At 44.3% G+C, this 12,867-nt stretch overlaps 1 protein-coding gene across 1 annotated transcript in view; it reads right to left on the bottom strand.

Annotated features, from left to right (window-relative positions):
* LOC139553459 (integrin alpha-7-like) overlaps nt 1-12,867 on the bottom strand; it is a 77,220-nt gene that overhangs the window by 61,363 nt on the left and 2,990 nt on the right. The gene's annotated exons all lie outside the window — the stretch shown is intronic.

Here is a 12,867-nt window from a genome sequence, read left to right as displayed (position 1 = left end):
TCTGTCCCCCTGCCTGCCTGCCTGTCTGTCCCCCTGGCTGCCTGCCTGTCTGTCCCCCTGGCTGCCTGTCTGTCCCCCTGGCTGCCTGTCTGTCCCCCTGGCTGCCTGTCTGTCCCCCTGCCTGCCTGTCTGTCCCCCTGGCTGCCTGTCTGTCTGTCCCCCTGGCTGCCTGTCTGTCCCCCTGCCTGCCTGTCTGTCCCCCTGCCTGCCTGTCTGTCCCCCTGCCTGCCTGTCTGTCCCCCTGCCTGCCTGTCTGTCCCCCTGGCTGCCTGTCTGTCCCCCTGCCTGCCTGTCTGTCCCCTTGGCTGCCTGTCTGTCCCCCTGCCTGCCTGTCTGTCCCCCTGGCTGCCTGTCTGTCCCCCTGCCTGCCTGTCTGTCCCCCTGCCTGCCTGTCTGTCCCCCTGCCTGCCTGTCTGTCCCCCTGCCTGCCTGTCTGTCCCCCTGGCTGCCTGTCTGTCCCCCTGCCTGCCTGTCTGTCCCCCTGCCTGCCTGTCTGTCCCCTTGGCTGCCTGTCTGTCCCCCTGCCTGCCTGTCTGTCCCCTTGGCTGCCTGTCTGTCCCCCTGGCTGCCTGCGAGGTCTGCAGAGTAATATTGCTGAAAGCTCTCACCCCGCTACTGAGTCTTTATTCAAGGCTAGGCAGGGCACTGGCTCGTCTGTGGGAGAATGTTAATAAGACAGGGGGGAGATGGTGTGGGAGAATGTTAATAAGACAGGGAGGGGATGGTTTGGGAGAATGTTAATAAGACAGGGAGGGGAGGGTGTGGGAGAATGTTAATAAGACAGGGAGGGGATGGTGTGGGAGAATGTTAATAAGACAGGGAGGGGATGGTTTGGGAGAATGTTAATAAGACAGGGAGGGGAGGGTGTGGGAGAATGTTAGTAAGACAGGGAGGGGATGGTGTGGGAGAATGTTAATAAGACAGGGAGGGGAGGGTGTGGGAAAATGTTAATAAGACAGGGAGGGGATGGTGTGGGAGAATGTTAATAAGACAGGGAGGGGATGGTGTGGGAAAATGTTAATAAGACAGGGAGGGGATGGTGTGGGAGAATGTTAATAAGACAGGGAGGGGATGGTGTGGGAGAATGTTAATAAGACAGGGAGGGGATGGTGTGGGAGGAAGAAAAAAACAGTAGTGTGCTGATCAGTTTGTGTTGGCTTAATAATGTTTGTGTGTGTGTGTATGTGTGTGTGTGTGTGTGTGTGTGTGTGTGTGTGTGTGTGTGTGTGTGTGTGTGTGTGTGTGTGTGTGTGTGTGTGTGTGTGTGTGTGTGTGTGTGTGTGTGTGTGTGTGTGTGTGTGTGTGTGTGTGTGTGTGTGTGTGTGTGTGTGTGTTTGTGTGTGTGTTTGGGTTTGTGTGTCTGTGCGTTCATGCAACGTGCATGAGTGTGCATGTCTGTAACTTTACAACACTAGTACACATACCTCCACTCCCTCCCTCTCTGATCCATCACAAACAGATCAACAACAAAACCTTACAATAGGAAAGCTCTGACATTTACCAGCCATGTACTTTGAATGATCCAAGGACAATAATTACTATGTGAAAGTCTAACAAGAGAGCTTGAAAAAGGAGAGAGCTTGAAAAAAGAGAGAGCTTGAAAAAAAGGAGAGAGCTTGAAAAAGGACAGAGCTTGAAAAAGGAGAGAGCTTGAAAAAAGGAGAGAGCTTGAAAAAAGGAGAGAGCTTGAAAAAGGAGAGAGCTTGAAAAAGGGGAGAGCTTTAAAAAGGAGAGAGCTTGAAAAAGGAGAGAGCTTGAAAAAAGGAGAGAGCTTGAAAAAGGAGAGAGCTTGAAAAAAGGAGAGAGCTTGAAAAAGGAGAGAGCTTGAAAAAGGAGAGAGCTTGAAAAAAAGGAGAGAGCTTGAAAAAAAGGAGAGAGCTTGAAAAAGGACAGAGCTTGAAAAAGGACAGAGCTTGAAAAAGGAGAGAGCTTGAAAAAAGGAGAGAGCTTGAAAAAAGGAGAGAGCTTGAAAAAAGGAGAGTTCTTGAAAAAGGAGAGAGCTTGAAAAAGGAGAGAGCTTGAAAAAGGAGAGAGCTTGAAAAAGGAGAGAGCTTGAAAAAAGAGAGAGCTTGAAAAAAGGAGAGAGCTTGAAAAAGGAGAGAGCTTGAAAAAGAGAGAGCTTGAAAAAGGAGAGAGCTTGAAAAAAGGAGAGAGCTTGAAAAAGGAGAGAGCTTGAAAAAAGGAGAGAGCTTGAAAAAGGAGAGAGCTTGAAAAAAGGAGAGCGCTTGAAAAAAGGAGAGAGCTTGAAACAGGAGAGAGCTTGAAAAAGGAGAGAGCTTGAAAAAGGAGAGAGCTTGAAAAAAGGAGAGAGCTTGAAAAAGGAGAGAGCTTGAAAAAGGAGAGAGCTTGAAAAAAGGAGAGAGCTTGAAAAAAAAGCAAAAATGGAATTAGGGAGGAAAAGGGGGCAGGTTCATTTTCAACTCTTCAGCTGCTCTTCTAAAGCAGGGGGTTTATTTGACCACTTTGATGCAAATTAGCTCTCAGAAATGGTTCAATCTGTTTGGAATGTGTGAAGGAGTTTTGTACTGCGCCCTTTCAAACATTCATAAATGTGACGTAGAGATGGGGAGAGAGACAGCTGTAAATACTCTCTGTTTCTCAAAAAACAAACTGCTTATAGAAAGCAGAAAACATGTTCAATGACACGACTAAATGTGCAATGTGAAACATTGTCTGTTTTTGTGTCTTTTTGTGCAATTTTTTTTTTTTGCATAATTAGCAGTGGACAGTGCATAAAGTTAATCCTGTCTTCATTCCCATGTAGGATTAGTTCAGCTTCTTTTGAATAATATTCATCACAAAATAAATCCAACTGGAGGCACGGTGATTGTAACGGCTGTTGTCGGGAGAAGGAGAAGACCAAGGTGCAGCGTGGTAAGTATTCATAATACTTTTAATAAATACAAATACTTGAACAAAAAAACAACTAAACGACAAACGAACAGTTCTGCAAGGTGCAATACACAAAACAGAAAACAACTACCCACAAACACAGGTGGGAAAAGGCTACCTAAGTATGGTTCTCAATCAGAGACAACGATTGACAGCTGCCTCTGATTGGGAACCATACCAGGCCAGACACATAGAAATACAACACACAGAACAAAACATAGAATGCCCACCCCAACTCACGCCCTGACCAACCAAAATAGAGACATAAAAAGGATCTCTAAGGTCAGGGCGTGACAGTGATATACAGTTTTATTTCCCAGTCTGCCACTCGGGTCCAGACGCGCTGGTATCCTGTCTAAAATAGGCAACATTCCCACTACGAATGGAATTGGGCTCTCAACGTGAAGCTCGGTGCAACCTGATCCGCTCTGCCCCTGTAGTGGGACGTTTTAGGTCCACTGGCATCAACAGTCAACCTTCCAACCACTAGGGAGGACAATTTAAAAACGACCAGGGACAGTCAACCTTCCAACCACTAGGGAGGACAATTTAAAAACCAACAAGGACAGTCAACCACTAGGGAGGACAATTTAAAAACCAACAGGGACAGTCAACCTTCCAACCACTAGGGAGGACAATTTAAAAACGACCAGGGACAGTCAACCTTCCAACCACTAGGGAGGACAATTTAACAAGTGGAATTTTTTACCTTTTTTCAGAATGACTGCCAGGGTAGGAAGATTAAATACTGAGACTACCTCAATGACCTAAACTGGAACAACCATCTCAGTAACAGGTGAAATAAGTCCAACTACTAACAGATTGGTTTAGTTTAAAAATATGTTTGTTATACACTGCTCAAAAAAATAAAGGGAACACTTAAACAACACAATGTAACTCCAAGTCAATCACACTTCTGTGAAATCAAACTGTCCACTTAGGAAGCAACACTGATTGACAATAAATTTCACATGCTGTTGTGCAAATGGAATAGACAAAAGGTGGAAATTATAGGCAATTAGCAAGACACCCCCAAAAAAGGAGTGATTCTGCAGGTGGTGACCACAGACCACTTCTCAGTTCCTATGCTTCCTGGCTGATGTTTTGGTCACTTTTGAATGCTGGCGGTGCTCTCACTCTAGTGGTAGCATGAGACGGAGTCTACAACCCACACAAGTGGCTCAGGTAGTGCAGTTCATCCAGGATGGCACATCAATGCGAGCTGTGGCAAAAAGGTTTGCTGTGTCTGTCAGCGTAGTGTCCAGAGCATGGAGGCGCTACCAGGAGACAGGCCAGTACATCAGGAGACGTGGAGGAGGCCGTAGGAGGGCAACAACCCAGCAGCAGGACCGCTACCTCCGCCTTTGTGCAAGGAGGTGCACTGCCAGCGCCCTGCAAAATGACCTCAAGCAGGCCACAAATGTGCATGTGTCTGCTCAAACGGTCAGAAACAGACTCCATGAGGGTGGTATGAGGGCCCGACGTCCACAGGTGGGGGTTGTGCTTACAGCCCAACACCGTGCAGGACGTTTGGCATTTGCCAGAGAACACCAAGATTGGCAAATTCGCCACTGGCGCCCTGTGCTCTTCACAGATGAAAGCAGGTTCACACTGAGCACATGAGCACATGTGACAGAGTCTGGAGACGCCGTGGAGAACGTTCTGCTGCCTGCAACATCCTCCAGCATGACCGGTTTGGCGATGGGTCAGTCATGGTGTGGGGTGGCATTTCTTTGTGGGGCCGCACAGCCCTCCATGTGCTCGCCAGAGGTAGCCTGACTGCCATTAGGTACCGAGATGAGATCCTCAGACCCCTTGTGAGACCATATGCTGACACATGCACATTTGTGGCCTGCTGGAGGTCATTTTGCAGGGCGCTGGCAGTGCACCTCCTTGCACAAAGGCGGAGGTAGCGGTCCTGCTGCTGGGTTGTTGCCCTCCTACGGCCTCCTCCACGTCTCCTGATGTACTGGCCTGTCTCCTGGTAGCGCCTCCATGCTCTGGACACTACGCTGACAGACACAGCAAACCTTTTTGCCACAGCTCGCATTGATGTGCCATCCTGGATGAACTGCACTACCTGAGCCACTTGTGTGGGTTGTAGACTCCGTCTCATGCTACCACTAGAGTGAGAGCACCGCCAGCATTCAAAAGTGACCAAAACATCAGCCAGGAAGCATAGGAACTGAGAAGTGGTCTGTGGTCACCACCTGCAGAATCACTCCTTTTTTGGGGGTGTCTTGCTAATTGCCTATAATTTCCACCTTTTGTCTATTCCATTTGCACAACAGCATGTGAAATTTATTGTCAATCAGTGTTGCTTCCTAAGTGGACAGTTTGATTTCACAGAAGTGTGATTGACTTGGAGTTACATTGTGTTGTTTAAGTGTTCCCTTTATTTTTTTGAGCAGTGTATATCTTTGGGTATCATAAAATTCATCAACCAATCAAATACTGCAATAGAGCATGCTGGGAAATATGATATATGGTTCTATGTAGAACCCTTCTTGCCTTCCAACAAATTATTCCTGCCTTCCAAACAAACATCAAAGAAGCCTTTCTTTCAAAACGGTTCTTAGGTTCTAGATAGAACCGTTAGCCTTACAAAGAACCATTGTCTTCCAAAAACAGTTCTTCAGATCAAAATGGTTCTTGGTAGAACCCTATCATTCCGCAAAGAACCCTTTTGGAACCATTTTTTTCTAAGAGTGTAGGACACTTTAAAAATGACCAGGGACAGATTACCACCAGGGAGGACACTTTAAAAATGACCAGGGACAGATTACCACCAGGGAGGACACTTTAAAAATGACCAGGGACAGATTACCACCAGGGAGGACACTTTAAAAATGACCAGGGACAGATTACCACCAGGGAGGACACTTAAAAAATAACTAGGGACACATACAGAAGCAGCCAAGGTAGTGAGATATTTGAGGCTTCCTGTTGATGTCCCAGGCTAAATTATCCTACATTGGATTCTAGTTGCATATTAGAATAAGATATTGCCAGAGTATGAGGGACTGTAGACATCTTCCAGGGACTGATACAGATCATACAGCAAGAAGAATGTTTTGTGACCTGTATCACAGAGGACAAGGGCAATGATTCTCCTCACCCCAATCACGCAAGGCAGCAGAGCTCTCATATAAGACCATGTGACCAATATAGAACACTGGATGATGTCACTCTGAAGACCAAGCTAAAGGCCAAGCTCCTACATACTGCATTGTAAATGCAATCCATATGTATTGTAAAGCATCTCAGGCAAAACTACATGCACATACAGTAGATACCTCTGACAATGGTTGATGACATTTGTACGTATACAAAGAAGCTCAATGGCCGACATACTACTCAGGCAAATTGGACAGTGGAGGGGTCTCTCTTCATCAAGCAAAGAGCTGCTATTACAGGATCCCCTTCTCATACCAGAATAAATAGACAACACACACATAACACCAGCAGCAGCCCCATCCCCCAAGCCGAGACCATCCACACACACACACACACACACACACACACACACACACACACACACACACACACACACACACACACACACACACACACACACACACACACACACACACACACACACACACACACACACACACACACACACACACACACACACACACACACACACACACACACACACCATCTCCTCCACTTGACTAGCATTACAAGGTGCTCCTTCAGTTTATCTTAGCTACAGCCTCTCTGTAGTCTATATAAGACATGACCAATTAGTAGAAAGCTGCTCCTATATAAATCTTGGAGGTCCACCTCAATCCTCCAGGCTCTTGGCCCCTAGTGAGACTGAGGCATACCTATCATTTCCTTCACTTCCTTCCTTTCCATGCAAAAAGCTAGGATCAGCTTTCCTCTTGTCAGTCAATATAGCTCTGTGTTACATGAGATGGAGGGGAGGGGAGGCCAGGGGCCAAGCTAGAATTGACCTTTTCTGCTATGCTTCCTACTGATTGATAATGTCCTATAGACTACGGGGAGTCGGGGGGGGGGGGGGGGGTTATGAGTCACTGGATTATAGATTCAGTGACTCATAAATGTTATGAGTCACTGGATCTATAATAGAAGCTTCGTGAGATGTATGACATCATTCGACAGTGTTGGCAATGAACGGTGACACAGCAACTATAATGTATACAGTCCTAAACTGACCCGGTGAGTGTCAGATGAGTCAGGTGGATCAGGACAGAATAAACCGGAGCCTCAGCGAGAAGACAATACAATATTACCCACTGGCCACAGAAACCCAAACCTTGTTTACCACAAGGATGAAATGAGTCAACAGTATCTAGTATATAAAGCTTCAAGCTTGAGGCTAATCACGTTTGGCTCCTCTTCTAATGAAAGGTTCGATACAACGGACACTTCTATCAAGTCTAATGGGTGTTCTGGTTATAATCAAAGTCCTGTAAAGGATCTTAACATGTATTAACATGAACATCTATATTCAAATAAGGTTTACATAAAAGTATGATTCAGGTGCTGAATCAAATACCTCAAACAGATACTTATCAGTGAGTCAAATTAAGCATGGGGTGAGCATATTGCTGATTTTGATGCCACAGTTACTGACACCTGGAGTGCTTCATTATCTTAGCTGCTGGCACCGGAAGTGCTTCATTATCTTAGCTGCTGGCACCGGAAGTGCTTCATTATCTTAGCTGCTGGCACCGGAAGTGCTAGCTCATAATATTTCAGGAAGTTGCAGAGCATATCAGTCCTCCATGAAGTGAGGGATAAAATGTGAAGGGAAGGGATGGTCAATATACTTTCCAATGACTTAAAGGTTAAAGGTTAGGAAGCATGAGTTTTTAATCATAAAATTAACAACGTAGTGTTGTCACGTTCCTGACCTGTTTTCTGTTGTTTGGTATGTGTTTATTGGTCAGGGCGTGAGTTTTGGGTGGGCAGTCTATGTTTTCTGTTTCTATGTTGGTTTTGGGTTGCCTGGTATGGCTCTCAATTAGAGGCAGGTGTTTGACGTTTCCTCTGATTGAGAGTCATATTAAGGTAGGTTGTTCTCACTGTTTGTTTGTGGGTGATTGTCTTCCGTGTCTGTGCACCACAAGGGACTGTAGCGTTCGTTTGTTATAGTCTGTACATGTTCCTACGTGCTTCGTGTTGTATGTAAGTTGTCATGGTTAAGGTCAGTCTACATTCGTTTTTTGGTTATTTTGTATCCTTCCAAGTGTTTGTTTTCGTGTTTAGTCGTTTGCTTTATTAAATCATTATGAATTCACACCCCGCTGCACTTTGGTCAAATCACTACTCCTCCTCTTCGTATGAGGAGGAACACCGTTACAAGTGTGGTCTAATACTTTAGTAACTTAGTTGCAGTCATGGTGTGGTTACATTTTGGGGGGGGGGGGTTGAAATATTTATGAACTTATTTTTGGATATCTTTGGAACTACCCACAATGCACTATTGTCAACGTCATATGGAGAACTGGTGCTACCTAAGTATCTCCAGCTGGCTAACGTTAGCTACTAGCCATGCTAGCATGTAATTACATTCAAGACCAAGTGTTGGCATTGGTGAGCTTCTATGTACCCCCACGAAGAAGAAACCATAGAAATGAATGTGAAAAACTGCATCTCCTCTTTTCCTGCACGTTTGGTAGTGGTAGTCGAGCGAGCGAGCGTTGTAGTAGTTTTCCGTCGTCCGTAGCTAGTGCAGTGATACCCACAAGGATGAGCTTGCTTTGAAGTGGGACCGTTTTGTGCGGTTGGAGTGAGGGAACCGCAAGCCCATCTACTGTATGCAGTGGTTATTTCATCACGGAGGACTTCGATGGCTTAGTATAACCAATGAAAGAAAGGATTCAGAATGAGACTCCGACTGAAACCAGATGCTGTGCCGAACATGAATGTGAAGGATGCAACCTCTGTTCCCTACCGACCTACCGATACATCGCGAGCGTCAGCAGTGATGGAGATGAACCGGGTATATTCAATGTGGATTTACCACACTATATCGCTATTGGATTAGCTGACTCTCCCTCAGCAGGCTAGTAGGGATAACATTAGCAGGCTAGTTGGCTAGCAACCTTGCAAGTTGATTTGTAACAATAAACTCAAAGTATTTGCTTGTTAGTTGGCTGAACATTTTACTGAAACCAGTAGTCATGAGCACAAACAATTTTGTTTAATTCAAAGTTATACATTTGAAGTTATTTCTGTTGGAGTTTGACATTTATAGGGACAAGGCTGTCTTGCCGGGTCCTCCATATTACATTTTCCCAACATGACTTCAGCATTTTCTAGAACTCTAGAAAATAGAGTAGTGAGGTGTGATGTTGTTTTGGGACTTTTGAAGCAGATTCAGATCTTACATGTGGTTTATACTACCTACCGTTTAAACCAAATCTAAACTTTGCAGAAATGCATTCATACAGTTTCTTGACTGTGTCCAACTCGTTAATAATCACTGAATTGAAATGCTAGACAGTCAGGGAGCATCAAAACGTCTCCAAACTATTGAAAAGGGACTATTTTTAGCACATTTTAACCACAATCAAATATAACCCATTCTCAGTGCGACCCTCAGGTGTTACGGCTGAAGAGGTGTAGGGATCGGACAAACGCAGAGTGGAAAGTGTCCATGATTTATTAACAATAAACTGAACACTACACGAAACAAAATAACAAAAGAGAATCTAACCGACAAACAGTCCCGTGTGGCACGAACACTGACACGAAATAAACACCCACAAAACACACGTGAAACCCCGGCTGCCTAAGTATGATTCTCAATCAGGGACAACGATTGACAGCTGCCCCTGATTGAGAATCATACCAGGCCGAACACACAAAATCCCGAACTAAAAATCACACATCGACAACCCACCCAACTCACGCCCTGACCAACTAAATAAATACAAAAACAAGGAAAACAGGACGTGACATCAGGACTACACTGAAGACCGAACGCAGCTTCCAGGTCAAATGCGTTTAACACCGCTGGCTTAGAACCAACTCTACTGATGAGAAGAGAAACCACTGGGTAAAAGGGCCACTCAAACAAGTTTGCAGGATATTCTCCAATAATATGGCTTGAACAGCTCTTGCCTAACAGCAGAATAGCCTACTGGAGATATAACACGAGTAACTACACGTGTTACGGCAAGTTGCTTATTTTGAAATGCACTGGGATGGGTAGGAGGAGCTACCGGCGTAGGAGGAGCTACCGGCGCAGGTGTCCCGGTTAGAGGACAAGGATAGGGAGAGAGACTTGAGGTTCTGTTTTAGAGAGTCTGTACTCCCGTGTATTTCCTCCAATCAAACATAGTCCTTCTTCATTTCCATCGACTTGTGTGGTTTGAGTATTAGACACACAGATTATTGAAATATACTGGTAAATGCTGGAGAGTTTGTACTACAGCCTGGATCAATTTGGCACAGCAACTAAAAGACAAAGTAACTCAGGTATTTAACAAATGAAATTGCTTGCAGGTGTGTGCAGAGCATAGATATTTATAGAGGTCTCTAGTGCCCAAAAGGCTATATAACATGGGTAGCACCATTAAGGACTGTATATAGCCTCGCTACTGTATATAGCCTCTCTACTGTATACAGCCTCTCTACTGTATATAGCCTCTCTACTGTATACAGCCTCTCTACTGCATATAGCCTCTCTATTGTATATAGCCTCTCTACTGTATATAGCCTCTCTACTGTATACAGCCTCGCTACTGTTATTTTTCACTGTCTTTTTACTATTGTTTTTATTTCTTTACTTACCTATTGTTCACCTAATACCTTTTAAAAAACAAATTGCACTGTTGGTTAGAGCCTATAAGTACGCTTTTTCACTGTAAGGTTGTATTCTGTTGTATTCGGCGCACGTGACATATTAACTTTAGGGTATGTCTCTATGAGCTTGGCACATCTAGCCACTGGGATTTTTGCCCATTCTTCAAGGCAAAACTTCTCCAGCTCCTTCAAGTTGGATGGGATCTATACACTCTATACACTTTTATTTGACTGCTACTTTGCGATCTATATACATCTCTATGGCTCTGAGGTGCCTGCAATGAAATGGTCAGTTTATCTAAAAAGGCTAAGAAAAAAACGAAAGCCTTTTCTACAATACTCATCACCAATTCTGAGTAATTAAAGCATTTCTCAATCTAGAAAATTGCTTATTTCAATATCAGTGCTTCTGCTGAAGAGCCATTTAAGACAACTTCCTCTTTGCAGAGAAAACCCCCTGTAAACATTCTAAAAGTCAGAGCTGACATCATCATTTACTCATGCCTGGCTTGGAGGATGTGATCCTGTCCTATGTTCCAGGTACATCAATAACATCCAGCAGCATCTGTTACACACACACACACTCTGATATAAACACAAACGCACCACCCATAAAGTACTGCAGCATGTCTGTCCACTCCTGAGCCGTGTCAGTAAAATCAGAGTAAAACCTGTTAATCTCTCTCTTTCTATCCTTCTATCTCACTCTCTCTCTCTTTCTATCCTTCTCTCTCTCTATCTCTCTCTGTATCTCTTTCTCTCTCTGTATCTCTTTCTCTCTCTCTCTCTGTCTCTCTCTCTCTCTGTCTCTCTCTATCTCTCTTTCTGTCTCTCTATCTCTCTCTGTATCTCTTTCTCTCTCTCTGTCTCCCTCTCTCTCTTTCTATCCTTCTATCTCACTCTCTCTCTCTGTCTCTCTATCTCGTTCTCTCTGTCTCTCTCTCTCTCTTTCTCCCCTTCCTCTCTTTGTCTCTCTGTCTGTCTCTCTCCATCTCTCTCTCTCTCTTTCTCCCTCTCTCCTCCAGATGTACCTGCAGGTTCAGCTGTACAGTCAGTCAATTCAATTCAAAGGTCTTTATTGGGAAACATATGTTAACATTGCCAAAGCAAGTGAAATAGATAATAAACAAAATTGAAATAAACAATCAAAAATGAACAGTTAACATTACACTCACACAAGTTCCAAATGAATAGAGACATTTCATATGTCATATTATGGCTATGTACAGTGTTGTAACGATGAAGTACAAAAGGGAAAATAAATAAACATAAATATAGGTTGTATTAACAATGGTGTTTGTTCTTCACTGGTTGCCCTTTTCTTGTGGCAACAGGTCACAAATCTTTCTGCTGTGATGGTATACTGTGTTATTTCACCTAATAGATATGGGAGTTAATCACAATTGGATGTTTCTACTTCTTTGTGGGTCTGTGTATTCAGAGAACCCCTTGGCGTTTTCCTATTTAGTTGCATTACAACCTGTAATTTGAATGGATTTTTATTTGCATTTCATGTAATGGACATACACAAAATAGTCCAAATTGGTGAAGTGAAATTAAAAAAATGATTTGTTTCAATAAATTTAAAAAACGGAAAAGTGGTGCGTGCATATGTATTCACCCCCTTTGCTATGAAGCTCCTAAATAAGATCTGGTGCAACCAATTACCTTCAGAAGTCACAAAATTAGTTAAATCTCCTCTTCTCCAGATCTACCTGCTGATTCAACACTACAGTCTCTCTCTCCTCTTCTCCAGATCTACCTTCTGATTCAACGCTACTGTGTCTCTCTCTTCTCCAGATCTACCTTCTGATTCAACGCTACAGTCTCTCTCTCCTCTTCTCCAGATCTACCTGATGATTCAACGCTACAGTCTCTCTCTCCCCTTCTCCAGATCTACCTTCTGATTCAACGCTACAGTCTCTCTCTCCTCTTCTTCAGATCTACCTGCGGATTCAACGCTACAGTCTCTCTCTCCTCTTCTCCAGATCTACCTGATGATTCAACGCTACAGTCTCTCTCTCCTCTTCTCCAGATATACCTGCGGATTCAACGCTACAGTCTCTCTCTCCTCTTCTCCAGATATACCTGCGGATTCAACGCTACAGTCTCTCTCTCCTCTTCTCCAGATCTACCTTCTGATTCAACGCTACAGTCTCTCTCTCCTCTTCTCCAGATCTACCTTCTGAT

The sequence above is a fragment of the Salvelinus alpinus genome, chromosome 2 (assembly GCF_045679555.1).
Source record: "Salvelinus alpinus chromosome 2, SLU_Salpinus.1, whole genome shotgun sequence".
Taxonomy (NCBI): Eukaryota; Metazoa; Chordata; class Actinopteri; order Salmoniformes; family Salmonidae; genus Salvelinus; species Salvelinus alpinus.
Note: the sequence above shows the minus strand (reverse complement) of the source record. Positions and strands in the feature narration are given on the sequence as shown.